Source organism: Macaca nemestrina, chromosome X (assembly GCF_043159975.1).
Source record: "Macaca nemestrina isolate mMacNem1 chromosome X, mMacNem.hap1, whole genome shotgun sequence".
In the NCBI taxonomy this organism is placed as follows: Eukaryota; Metazoa; Chordata; class Mammalia; order Primates; family Cercopithecidae; genus Macaca; species Macaca nemestrina.
The window spans coordinates 143,890,634-143,902,371 of record NC_092145.1 but is presented as its reverse complement, the minus strand read 5'-3'; the positions used below and the strand labels follow the sequence as shown (position 1 = coordinate 143,902,371).

The 11,738-nt window shown below is 41.3% G+C and overlaps 1 pseudogene; it reads right to left on the bottom strand.

Annotated features, from left to right (window-relative positions):
* Positions 1-4,702: 4,702 nt before the first annotated feature.
* LOC112426015 (U4 spliceosomal RNA) lies at positions 4,703-4,771 on the bottom strand (annotated as a pseudogene).
* Between the last annotated feature and the right edge of the window lie 6,967 nt (positions 4,772-11,738).

Sequence of the window (11,738 nt, the reverse complement as noted above, 5' to 3'; positions counted from 1 at the left end):
CGCGAGGGCTCGCCCGGTGCTCCCAGGGCCGGCCGCGGGGGCGGATGGGGGCCGCGGGGGCGGGGCGGATGAGGGCCCGAGGGGGCGGGGCGGATGGGGGCGCGCGAGGGTGGGGTGGATGGAGGCGCGGCTGGCCGGCTGAGCGGGGGCCGCGAGCCCCGGGGCGGCTAGCCTTGGGGCCCGCGGGGCGTGGTTGCTTGTAGCGGCAGCGGTGGTGGGGGTGAGAGGGGGGCAGGGAGGCTGCTGCCGCTTAGCCAAGCAAAATCTCAGAGCAAGAGGGGAAAATGGTTCCTGTTCTCGAGAGATTACTGTGCCTTCAAAGTCTCCCTGATAATCACGGACATGCAATTCTCTGCACCCCTGAAATGTTCTCCTCCAGCCGACTGGCCTTTCCTGGGGCCCGGTCGGGCCGAGGTGGGGCTGGTCTCAGAGGGAAGAGAGCTTCTGGAGAGGCCGCGGGCGTTTTTTGCCTGCAAAAGCCGCCGGGCCGCCTTGTTAGGCTAAATGTGCAGCCTGTAGCGGCACAGGCCGCCGGCGGGCCGAAACCGATTTACATTGTTACATTTTAATTTGTTCGATGTTTGGGTCCTTAAGATGATGGTTTGAGGCCTCTTCGTGCTTCAGGGGATTTTGTTCCAGCACTGGCATTCCTTTCGCATCCCAGCCCCGGCCCCTGCTGAGTCATTTTTGTCACCTGCAGGGGTCCCCGGGCGACCCCACCCCAAGCTGGCGGAGCTGGAGAGAGCAGGGCTGAACTGCCCTGGGCCTGCTTACCTGAGCCATGCTCTGCTCGGGAACTTCGTAGCCCCTGGGGAGTGTATCGGGGGAGGAGAAAACTGGCTGCAAGGCCAAAAAGGGAATAAAAGAAAATGAGGGCCAGGAGCAGAGGGGACGGAGTTGGGGGAGGCGACCAAGGTGCCTGCGTGCAAAGGGAACCGAAGTGTACGTCCAGCTCCGAGAGAGGCTCCTCTTGCAAAAGCACCCCCGGAACATTTGCTGCCTTGATACCTTTCCAAGTGCCTTCATGCTCAGATGCTATCTTGCAGATGCCGCTGTCATGCCCACTTTTCTGACCGGGACGCAAACCCAGACGTTAGTCAGTGGCAGAACCAGTCACACATTCCCTTCTGTAGATATTTACTGTCTTGTTTCCGATACAATACAGTTCATTATTATAACGCCCTCCCCCTATGCCGGGTCAAAGAATCTTGTTAGTGCCTAAGGCTGAGGGGGTGGCTGGAGAGGGAAAAGAGTTGGAAGGGTGTTTAAGCAATACAGCCCTCATATTCTAGGACGCTGGTTGGCAAGACTTTTTCTAAAAGGACCGAGATAGTAAATATTTTAGGCTTCGGGGGCAACTGCTCGACTCTGTCGCGTTGTAGCGCAAAGCAGCCGTGGAAAATGTGGATACATTTGGCCGTGTTCCAATAAAACTACAGACACTGAAATCGTTTTCAGGGTCACAAAATCTTTTTTTCAACCGCTTGAAAACGGAAAAACCATTCTCAGCTCGAGGGCCATACAAAAACGTGGTGGGTTAGATTTAGTCGGAGGACTGTAGTTTGCCCACCTTGTTCTAGAATAATTGTACCTTATGGCTCTGCTTCAAAGAGAACCTCGTGTGCAAAACAAGAGGCGGCTTGGGAGATGATTTGTATCCCTTTAATACAGTGTACTGATTTCTGATAAGTAGGCATGATTTCCAAAACCTATTAAAAGAAATGTTTGAAGGACTGAAAGAAAAGAAACCTTCCCAGACGACGTGGCTTTAAAATCTTGATACTGTTGACCTCAGTGAAGGTCAGAGAAGGAAATACGGAACAAATATTTTGGGAGTTTCTGAGAATATTCACACGCTATCATGCATTTAATCCGAAGGTATCATGTACAGCATATTTCATTGGTTTTGCATTTTTGTTGTTGTTAAATTGAATCTGTCAATTCTATTTAATTTTTTTTGGCCTTTTTTCCATCAACTACTTTTTTTTGAATTAAAAAAAAGTGATGTTTTCTCTCTTGTATTGCTTATCTGTTGGGTTTGCCTTTCTCCCCAACCTCTTAGCTCTGGTCCTAATCTTTTCTGGCACTTTTCTGGGGTTGTTCTTTTTGTCTCTTCTGTGCTCAGCTAATAGAGTAAGGCACAAACAGGTGCACACACACAAGAAAGGGATGAATTTTATTTCATTTTTCCAAAAATGCAAATTCTAAATGGACTTCATGATTGAGCTTAGTCACAACTTGAAGTTTGAAAAACACTATACTATGATTTTTAAAATTTCTCTTTCCTTTTTCTTTTATTTTCTTTTTCTTTTTTTTTCTTTTTTCTTTTTTCTTTTTTTGTTCTTTTGAAAGAGGCTCTCATTCTGTCACCCAGGCTGGAGTGCAGTGGCACGATCACAGCTCACTGCAGCCTCAACCTCCTGGGCTCAGGTGAACCTCACACCTCAGCCTCCCGAGTAGCTGGGACCACAGGCACAGGCCACCATTCCCAGATTTTGTTTTGTTTTGTTTTTAGTAGAGACAGGGTTTCACCGTGTTGCCCAGGCTGGTCTTGAACTCCTGAGCTCAAGGATCTGCCCACCTTGGCCTCTCAAAGTGCTGGGATTACAGGCATGAGCCACCATGCTGGGCCTAGTGTTTAAACCTTTAGCTGTTCCCGACTACCCTTTATAAAATAGCAACATGCCCCCATCCACCCCCACAGGTAATCACCTTCTATTCCCTTTACTCTATTTTCTGTTTTTTCACAGTGCTTATCGCTTATCGCCATCTGACAGATGTTTGTCCACAGGCTTTTTCTTGCACACTAGAATGTAAATTAGAGGGTAGGATTCTTGTTTTGTTGCACCCTCAGCACCTGGACCTGTGCTTACCAGATGAGGAAGCTGAGCCAGAGTGGTGAGGTTTCTTGCCAAGGTGCCATAGCTAGTGAGTGCTGGAGTTGGAATTTGAATTTAATCAGTCTTATATTAAGACAGCAAAAGTGATCCTATGGATAGAATAAACTATTTACTAAAAGGAATCAGAGACATAATACCCAGACATACCTGCAGAGTGATTCCATGTTCATTAGCAACTATGGTTCACTAGGTTGGGGGCAAAAAAGTTTTAGCCATTCAAAAAAATTTTTTGAAGTACCTACTGTGAGCCAAACAGTGTTCTGGAAACTGCAGCTAGCTGGATGAACAAGACATACAGAGATCCTGCTCTTTTATACTCTCCTTTATTGTTTGTTTTCTTATTACAAAAACAAAGCTTGTTACAGAAAGATCTGAAAATTATACAAGCAAAAGAGGAGCATAACGAATACCAATTTTGTTTCTGGCCAAATTGTTTTCATCCAGTCATTATTAGGAGCAGAAGAAAATACACTAAGATATTAATAGCCATTGTCTCTTGATACTAGTATATTGTTATTTTATTCTTCATATATTGCCCTATTTTAACATTTTTTCCACTGGACGCATAATGCTCATATCAATAGAAAAAACGCATGCATTTTAGAAAAAAAATGTCGGAGTAATACAAATGAAGAGTTGTCTTAATGCGGTAAAATTCTAAGTAATTTAAAATATTGTTTAATGCAGTTGTGTGAGAGGGAGTTGAAGGAAAATTATTATAATAGAAAACACACTGTTCTTTGAACTTGTACTTTGTTTGCATTGACTATTGTGCTATTTTATTAGGTAAAGTGAAGTGACTGTTTTATACTTACAAATGTGTTAATACGTAACCTTTGTGGGGTGTCCCTCTGGACTTCTAAAAGACCAACCTACCCTGTTGCTAGCTGTTGAGGCTCAGCCACTTGAGCTCTGCATTGGGGACAGTGAATAAAGGAAATGACCTAGACCAGAATCACTGAGGCTTAGGCTTAGAATCACTGGGGCGTGGTAAATAAATATTTGTCAAATGAAAAATAATGAACAAGAAACTCCTCTTAGGCTTGTCCCAATCCATAAGCATCAATAAGAAAGCTTCGCATGTAAACCTTTTTTAAATTTTATTTTTAATGGACATCACAATCATATAAATGTATGGGGTACAATGTGATGTTTTGATATATGTTTACATTGTGAGATGATTAAATCAAGCTAATTAACAAATTCATCACCTCTCATAGTTAACATTTTTTTGTGGTGAAAGCATTTAAAATATATCTTTCAGCAATTTTGAAATATATAACACATTACTATTTATTATAGTCACCATTCTGTAGAATAGATCACTAAAACTTATTTCTCCTAACTGTAGAATCTTCTTGTAGACATATAGCCCTGAGTGTTTCACTCCAAGCACAATGTTCTTTTATTCAAAGTTTTCATATACAATGCATTCTTATTTACCGCTGAAGACCTCTTCTGAAATTCATTGTAGTGTACGTTTGTTGTAATTTCTGGCCACCATCCATTTTTCCTTCTCCAGGAAACAGCATGCTGGAGTTCTTTTGAGTGAACTACTCTTCCTTAATCCATTACAGTTTGGGAGGACTGTCCATCAGGATGTCCAACTCTCCACCAGCTAAAAGGTAGGGCGCCCGACCCCAGTGGGCAACACCCTTCTTGGAATGTGAATTCTATAGATTCATGCTGGTGAAACACCTGGAGGTGCAAGTCCATTGATTCCTGCTTCCTGGATCTCTGGAATGGCTCTGGTTCCTACCCTTTCCAAGTTGGCTCCTTTGATTCTGTGAGCTCCTACGTAGCTTTTCAATTAGCAATAATCGCGCCTCAGATAAACCTCATTGGCTATGATACTGCCACTGCGCAAAGCTCCTCTGTAGCTTTTATGGATTTCCTTTTTGCTTAAGTTAGCCTGTGTCCATTTGTTGCCTACCATCAAATAAATCTGATATTTGCACAAACCTACCCCCTTCTCTCTCCAAGTTCTGAATTTAACCACAGATTATCCCGAATAAGGAACATGACCTTTGTAGCTGGAGAGGACACAGACATGATACTAAAAAATTCGCAAAATTGTTCTTGCAATTGTATAAGAAAGCTACAACACTCTGTAAGGCAAAAGCTATGCTAAGTATTTCACATAGAGCTGATTCAATACCGAGAATTGGGTACATATCAGCTACTTCACCTGCTGGCTGGCACTCCCCACAGTCATTGCTCTGACAACTGAAAAGTGTACTACTCGGCTGAGACTCAGATCACCAAGGAAGGTGTGGCTGGTTGGTGCTGACAGCTATGTGGTATGGTGATGCTGGGAAGACTGAAAGAAAGTGGAGGCTGGAGCCATGTGTGTTGGGCATCTGTTGATAGGAGTTGGCAGCAAGAAGACCCTTCTCACCCCTTCCAATCTCCCATCAGAACCTTCCATTGACAGAACCTAACAGGAAGGCAACCAGCAAGGGAGTTTGGGAAAAGCAGTTTGCAGTGCCAGCCCTAGCATCACAAACAAAGTGAAAGGGGGTTAGCTTAGCATTAAGAGGAGGCAGGAAAATAACCACAACAAAACCATGCTTCACTTTTAAGAGGATCAGTAATGGTTTTTGAAAGTAGAATTCCCTAGTAAATTGGAAATTTGCAATATAACTGTGGCTGAATGTAAATTACTTCATTATTGTACTATGCTGAAAGACCTAAGGGCACAAATTTCAAATCTGTAACATGTTCTCTGGCCCTCAGTGATGGCATATGGGTATATCAGTCAGAAAATATGCCTTTGAATACATATTTATGAGGTACAGCAAGATTGTTTAGTTTGATTATTACAAAGAGGAAACTGACACTGATGTAAAGCTATCATAGCCTTCAAAAGGTCTGTAATTATAAGGTCACTTACAAATTCCTATTGAGAATTGCTTTTCAAAATAAGTTAGAGGAAAAACCAGAGACACTCATTATATTGTTTTTTTTTTTTTTTTTTTTTTGAGACGGAGTCTGGCTCTGTCGCCCAGGCTGGAGTGCAGTGGCGCGATCTCGGCTCACTGCAAGCTCCGCCTCCCGGGTTCCCGCCATTCTCCTGCCTCAGCCTCCCGAGTAGCTGGGACTACAGGCGCCCACAACCGCGCCCGGCTAATTTTTTTTTTGTATTTTTAGTAGAGACGGGGTTTCACCGTGGTCTCGATCTCCTGACCTTGTGATCCGCCCGCCTCGGCCTCCCAAAGTGCTGGGATTACAGGCGTGAGCCACCGCGCCCGGCCGACACTCATTATATTGTTGAAAAAATACTTCACAATCTCTAAAGGGAAATTATACATGCTTCAAATGTACAGATCTATTAAGCCAACAGATTTTATTCAGAAAGTTTGCAAACTTACTGCTCATCTGAGATTAACCGATAGAAGGGGAAATTATTATACTAGTAGAAAACAAAATGTTAGATGAAAATGCATCTGTGAATGTTCACAGCACTTTATTTGTAAAAGCTAAAAACTGAAATCAGACTAGATGTCCTTCAACTAGTAAATGGTTAAACAAACATATGTATGGTACATACATATCATCAATGTACAAGAAAAAGGAAGAAACTATTGATACACACAATGACTTGGATGAAGCTCCAGGGAATTAGACTGAGTGAAAAAAGTCAATTTCAAAAGGTTACATACTATATAATTCCATTCATATTACATTTTTGAAATAAAAATCAGGACAGATTAGTTGTGCCAGGGAATAGGGATGGGGGGTGGTGTATAGGAAGGTAAGTATGGTTATAAAAGGGCAAAATGAAAAATCCTTGTTCTTGTGTAGTATTGAAACTGTTCAATATCTTGACTTTGGTGGTAGATACAAGAACCTACAATTTTGGGTGATAAAATTATGTAGTACTTTACACACACATACACACACACGCACACACAGACAAGTAAAACTGGGAGAATCTAAATCAGATGAGTGGATTATATCAATGTCAATATCCTGATTGAGATATTATACTATTCTTTTGCAAGATGTTACCTTTGTGGGAAACTGGGTGAAGTATACAGGGGATCTCTCTATATTATTTCTTTTTTTTTTTTTTTTTTTTTGAGACGGAGTCTCACGCTGTTGCCCAGGCTGGAGTGCAGTGGCGCGATCTCGGCTCACTGCAAGCTCCGCCTCCTCGGTTCACGCCATTCTCCTGCCTCAGCCTCCTGAGTAGCTAGGACTACAGGCGCCCGCCACCGCGCCCGGCTAATTTTTTGTATTTTTAGTAGAGACGGGGTTTCACTGTGGTCTCGATCTCCTGACCTTGTGATCCGCCCGCCTCGGCCTCCCAAAGTGCTGGGATTACAGGCTTGAGCCACCGCGCCCGGCCTTCCTCTCTATATTATTTCTTACAACTGTGTGTGAATCTATAATTATCTTTAAAATTATAATCAAAAATTATAAATGGTGCGCAGACCACATGTTCTCACTCATAGGTGGGAATTGAACAATGAGAACACTCGGACACAGGAAGGGGAGCATTACACACTGGAGCCTGTCGTGGGATGGGGGGAGGGGAGGGATAGCATTAGGAAATATACCTAATGTAAATGACGAGTTAATGGTGCAGCACACCAACATGGCACATGTATACATATGTAACAAACCTGCACGTTGTGCACATCATGTACCCTAGAACTTTAAGTATAATAAAAAATAAAATAAATAAAAAATAAATGGTGTGCAGAAAAAAATCGAAAAACCTTAATGATGCTTTCAGTACTGTTCCATTTATCAACTGAAATAAAGGCAACAGTTTCTGTATCTGTGGAGTGGTTCTTTAAAACGCTTTAAAATTATAGACAATTTTAAACACAAAAAAGAAAACAGAATAGTGGAATGAACTATCTATGTACATGCCATCCAACTGCAATAGTTATCAGCTCATAGTCAAATGTGTTTCATCTCTCTCCCCAATCCACCCTTCCCATCTCTTATTATTTTGATGCAAATATTACATATCACACTATTTCATCTGCAAGTATTTCTCTATGCATCTCTAAAAGATAAGGACTTTTCAAAAAATTCAAATAACTACAATACATTCTCATATGTAAAAAAGTAGCAATAATTCCTTGGTATCAATATCCAGATAGTATTTACGTTTCCTCCTTGTGTGTGTTTTAGCTTTATGGAGGTATAATTTATGTACAATACACTGCACCCATTTAAAGTATGCAATTCAACGAGTTTTGACAGATATAAACACCCATGAAACCACAACTACAATTAAAAAAAAGAAAAAGAACATTTCAATCACACCCAGAAGTTTCCTTGTGCCCCTTCCTCTATCAATGACCACTGAGCAACTACGAATCTGGCTGCTGCCACCACAGATGAATTTGCAGAGAACGTGATTTTGGAAAAAAACCTACATAAATGGTACATAATTTTATAAAAATTAGAAGGGGGTTTAGAGAATGAAGAAAGATATGTATATATTTTTGTCTGATATATTTCAATAGTGAGCCCCAAGGCAGAAAGCAAGTTAAATTTTGAATACTCCAATAGTAGCAGCCCTTACTCAACACTTATTGGGGGCTTACTATGTGCCAGGTATTTTGCCTGTATTATCTAATCTGTCTCATGATAACCTTACAATTATTATTAATCATGTTGTTATCATCAACCCCATTGTACAGTTGAGTATACTGAGGCCGAGAGAGGTTAAGTAACTTGCCCATGATCTCACAGCTTGCAACTGAAAATGTTTAGATAAAAAAAAGATCATCTGACTCCAGAGACAATTCCCTTAAACACTTAGCTGTAGTCAGTTTATCAGCAAAAAGAACTGATACAAAAATAACACCTCGAGGTATTGCTAAAAAGTCTTACCTCTCTTTGACAAAGGAGCAAAGGCAATTAATGCACAAAGGACAATCCTTTTAAAAAATGGTGCTGGAATAACTGGACATCCACATGCAAAAAAACCAAAAAAACAAAACAAAACAAAACAAAACAAAAACGAAGCTAGACATAGGCCTTACACCTTTCACAAAAATTAACTCAAAATGAATCAGAGACCTAAATGTAAAATGCAAAACTACAAAACTCCTAAAAGATAATATAAGAGAAAATCTAGATGACTTTGAGATTGGTGATCACTGCTTAGACACAGCACCCAAAGTATGATCTACCAAAAAGAAAAATTGATAAATAGGACTCCATGAAAACTTAAAACTTCTGCTCTGCAAAAGACATTGTTAAGAGAACAAAAAGATAAGCCATAGAGAAAATATTTGCAAAACATTTATCTGATAAGGACTGGTATCCAAAACATACAAGCAGTTCTTAAACACAACCTTAAGAAAACAAACAGCTCAATTTAAAAACGCAAAATGTCTGAACAGACACCTCACCAAAGAAGATCTACAGATGGCAGATAAGCATATGAAAAGATGCTCCACATCATATGCCATTACAGAATTGCAAATTAAAACAAGAAAATACCATTACACACATATTAAAATGGCTAAAATCTACGGAACGGTAAAAAGATCATTGCTTGCCGGAGATTCAGGAGCGGGGAGGCAGGGATGAATAGATGGGATTTTTAGGACAGTAAAACTATTCTGTATGGTACTGTAATGGTGGATACATGTCATTATATCTTTCTCAAAAGCCATATAATGTACAACACAAAGACTGAACCCTAATGTAAACTACGGACTTTGGTTAATAATAATGCATCTATATTGGCTGATCAATTATAACAAATGTGCCATATTAATGCAAAATTAATGTGTGAAATTAAAGTAATAGAGATTAACATGTGTGAATTAACATGGGAAACTGTATTGATGGGAACTGTACTTTCAGCTCAATTATTCTGTAAACCTAAAACTGTACAAAAATAGTCTATTAATTTAAAAAGCCTTATCCTCTCTAAGACTCATTTTCCTCATCTCTGAAGTGAGGAGTTGGACTAGATCTCAGAATGAAATGCTGTATTTATTAGAGATAAATTGTTTTTTTTATCCCCTTACATTTCCAAAAGGATTCACTTTATTATTTTTCCTTCTCTCTGCCATGTGGCTTTCAATGATTGCATTGATAGATCAGCCAAGCTGGCATCACTTGGCTGTGGGTGTTCCGGCAAATAGGCTCACACAGAGGAGTCAAAAGTTTTCTTTATCAAGTCTTTTTGGTGATCTTTTAAATAAAACTTTGGGGGAAAACGTGTTTCTCAGGTCTAGCAAATGTTTTCTGTTTCTTAGTTTGAAGGTCATTTTGTGTATTCATCTATAATTTAGCTTCAGCAACCTTGAAAATATGATCATTTCAAGTTATAGTAAATATTCAAATTTTAGGGGGAAATCCCTTCCTTCCTTCCCTCCCTCCCTCCCTTCCCTCCCTCCCTCCCTCTCTCTCTCTCTCTCTCTCTCTCTCTCTCTCTCTCTCTCTCTCTTTCTTTCTTTCTTTCTTTCTTTCTTTCTTTCTTTCTTTCTTCCTTTCCTTTCCTTTCCTTTCCTTTCCTTTCCTTTCCTTTCCTTTCCTTTCCTTTCCTTTCCTTTCCTTTCCTTTCCTTTCCTTTCCTTTCCTTTCCTTTCCTTTCCTTTCCTTTCCTTTCCTTTCCTTTCCTTTCCTTTCCTTTCCTTTCCTTTCCTTTCCTTTCCTTTCCTTTCCTTTCCTTTCCTTTCCTTTCCTTTCCTTTCCTTTCCTTCTCTTTGATATAGGATCTCGGTCCGCCACCCAGGCTAGAATGCAACGATGTGACCACAGCTTATTGTAGACTTGACCTCTGGCACACGAGCAATCCTCCCTGGACTCTAGGTAAATGCCACCACGCCTGGCTATTTTTTGCATGTTCTGTAGTGACATGGTCTCACTATATTCCAGGCTGGTCTCAAACTCCTGGGTTTAAGCCATCCTCCCATGTGGGGATCACAGGAGTGAGCCACTGCACCCGGCCAGGAAATCTTAATTATCCTATGATTTTAGTGAAATCCTTTGTTAACCATGCCGTGTAGCCAAATATCACAGTAGTCTCGCTCTGTCACCCAGGCTGGAGTGCTGTGGCCGGATCTCAGCTCACTGCAAGCTCCGCCTCCCGGGTTCCCGCCATTCTCCTGACTCAGCCTCCCGAGTAGCCGGGACTACAGGCGCCCGCCACCTCGCCCGGCTAGTTTTTTGTATTTTTTTTTTAGTAGAGACGGAGTTTCACCGTGTTAGCCAGGATAGTCTCGATCTCCTGACCTCGTGATCCACCCGTCTCGGCCTCCCAAAGTGCTGGGATTACAGGCTTGAGCCACCGCGCCCGGCCGTAAGTTAGTCTTAAATGAACATAAAGATTTATATAGTAGTGTAAATTGGTCACGTGGACTTTATTGTTTCATCCTGGCATTAAATTAAAAGACATTCAAGAGCATCATGGCCATATAAACTCTGCCATTCTAACTTCTCCTTGCTAAGGGGAGGTACAACATTTATATAAGCCACCATGTCCCATTCTCCCTACTGGCAGCCATAAGCGTTTGGTCATGTTTAATGAGACAAACTGAGTGAAGAATGAGGTACAAGAGAACTAGATTTTAAAGAATCAACAACCATCACAATGTATACCATAATGTTATTTAAGTTGTAAATGTATAAACGTGCTGTGGATGATTCCTATTGAATCATTTATTTTATTTCATTTATTTTTTTGTGAGACGGAATCTCATTCTGTTGCCCAGGCTTCCCAGGTTCAAGTGATTCTCCTGCCCCAGCCTCCCAAGTAGCTGGAACTATAGGCACCTGCCACCACGCCTGGCGTTTTTTGTTTGTTTGTTTGTTTTGAGATGGAGTCTCACTTTGTAGCCCAGGCTAGAGTGCAGT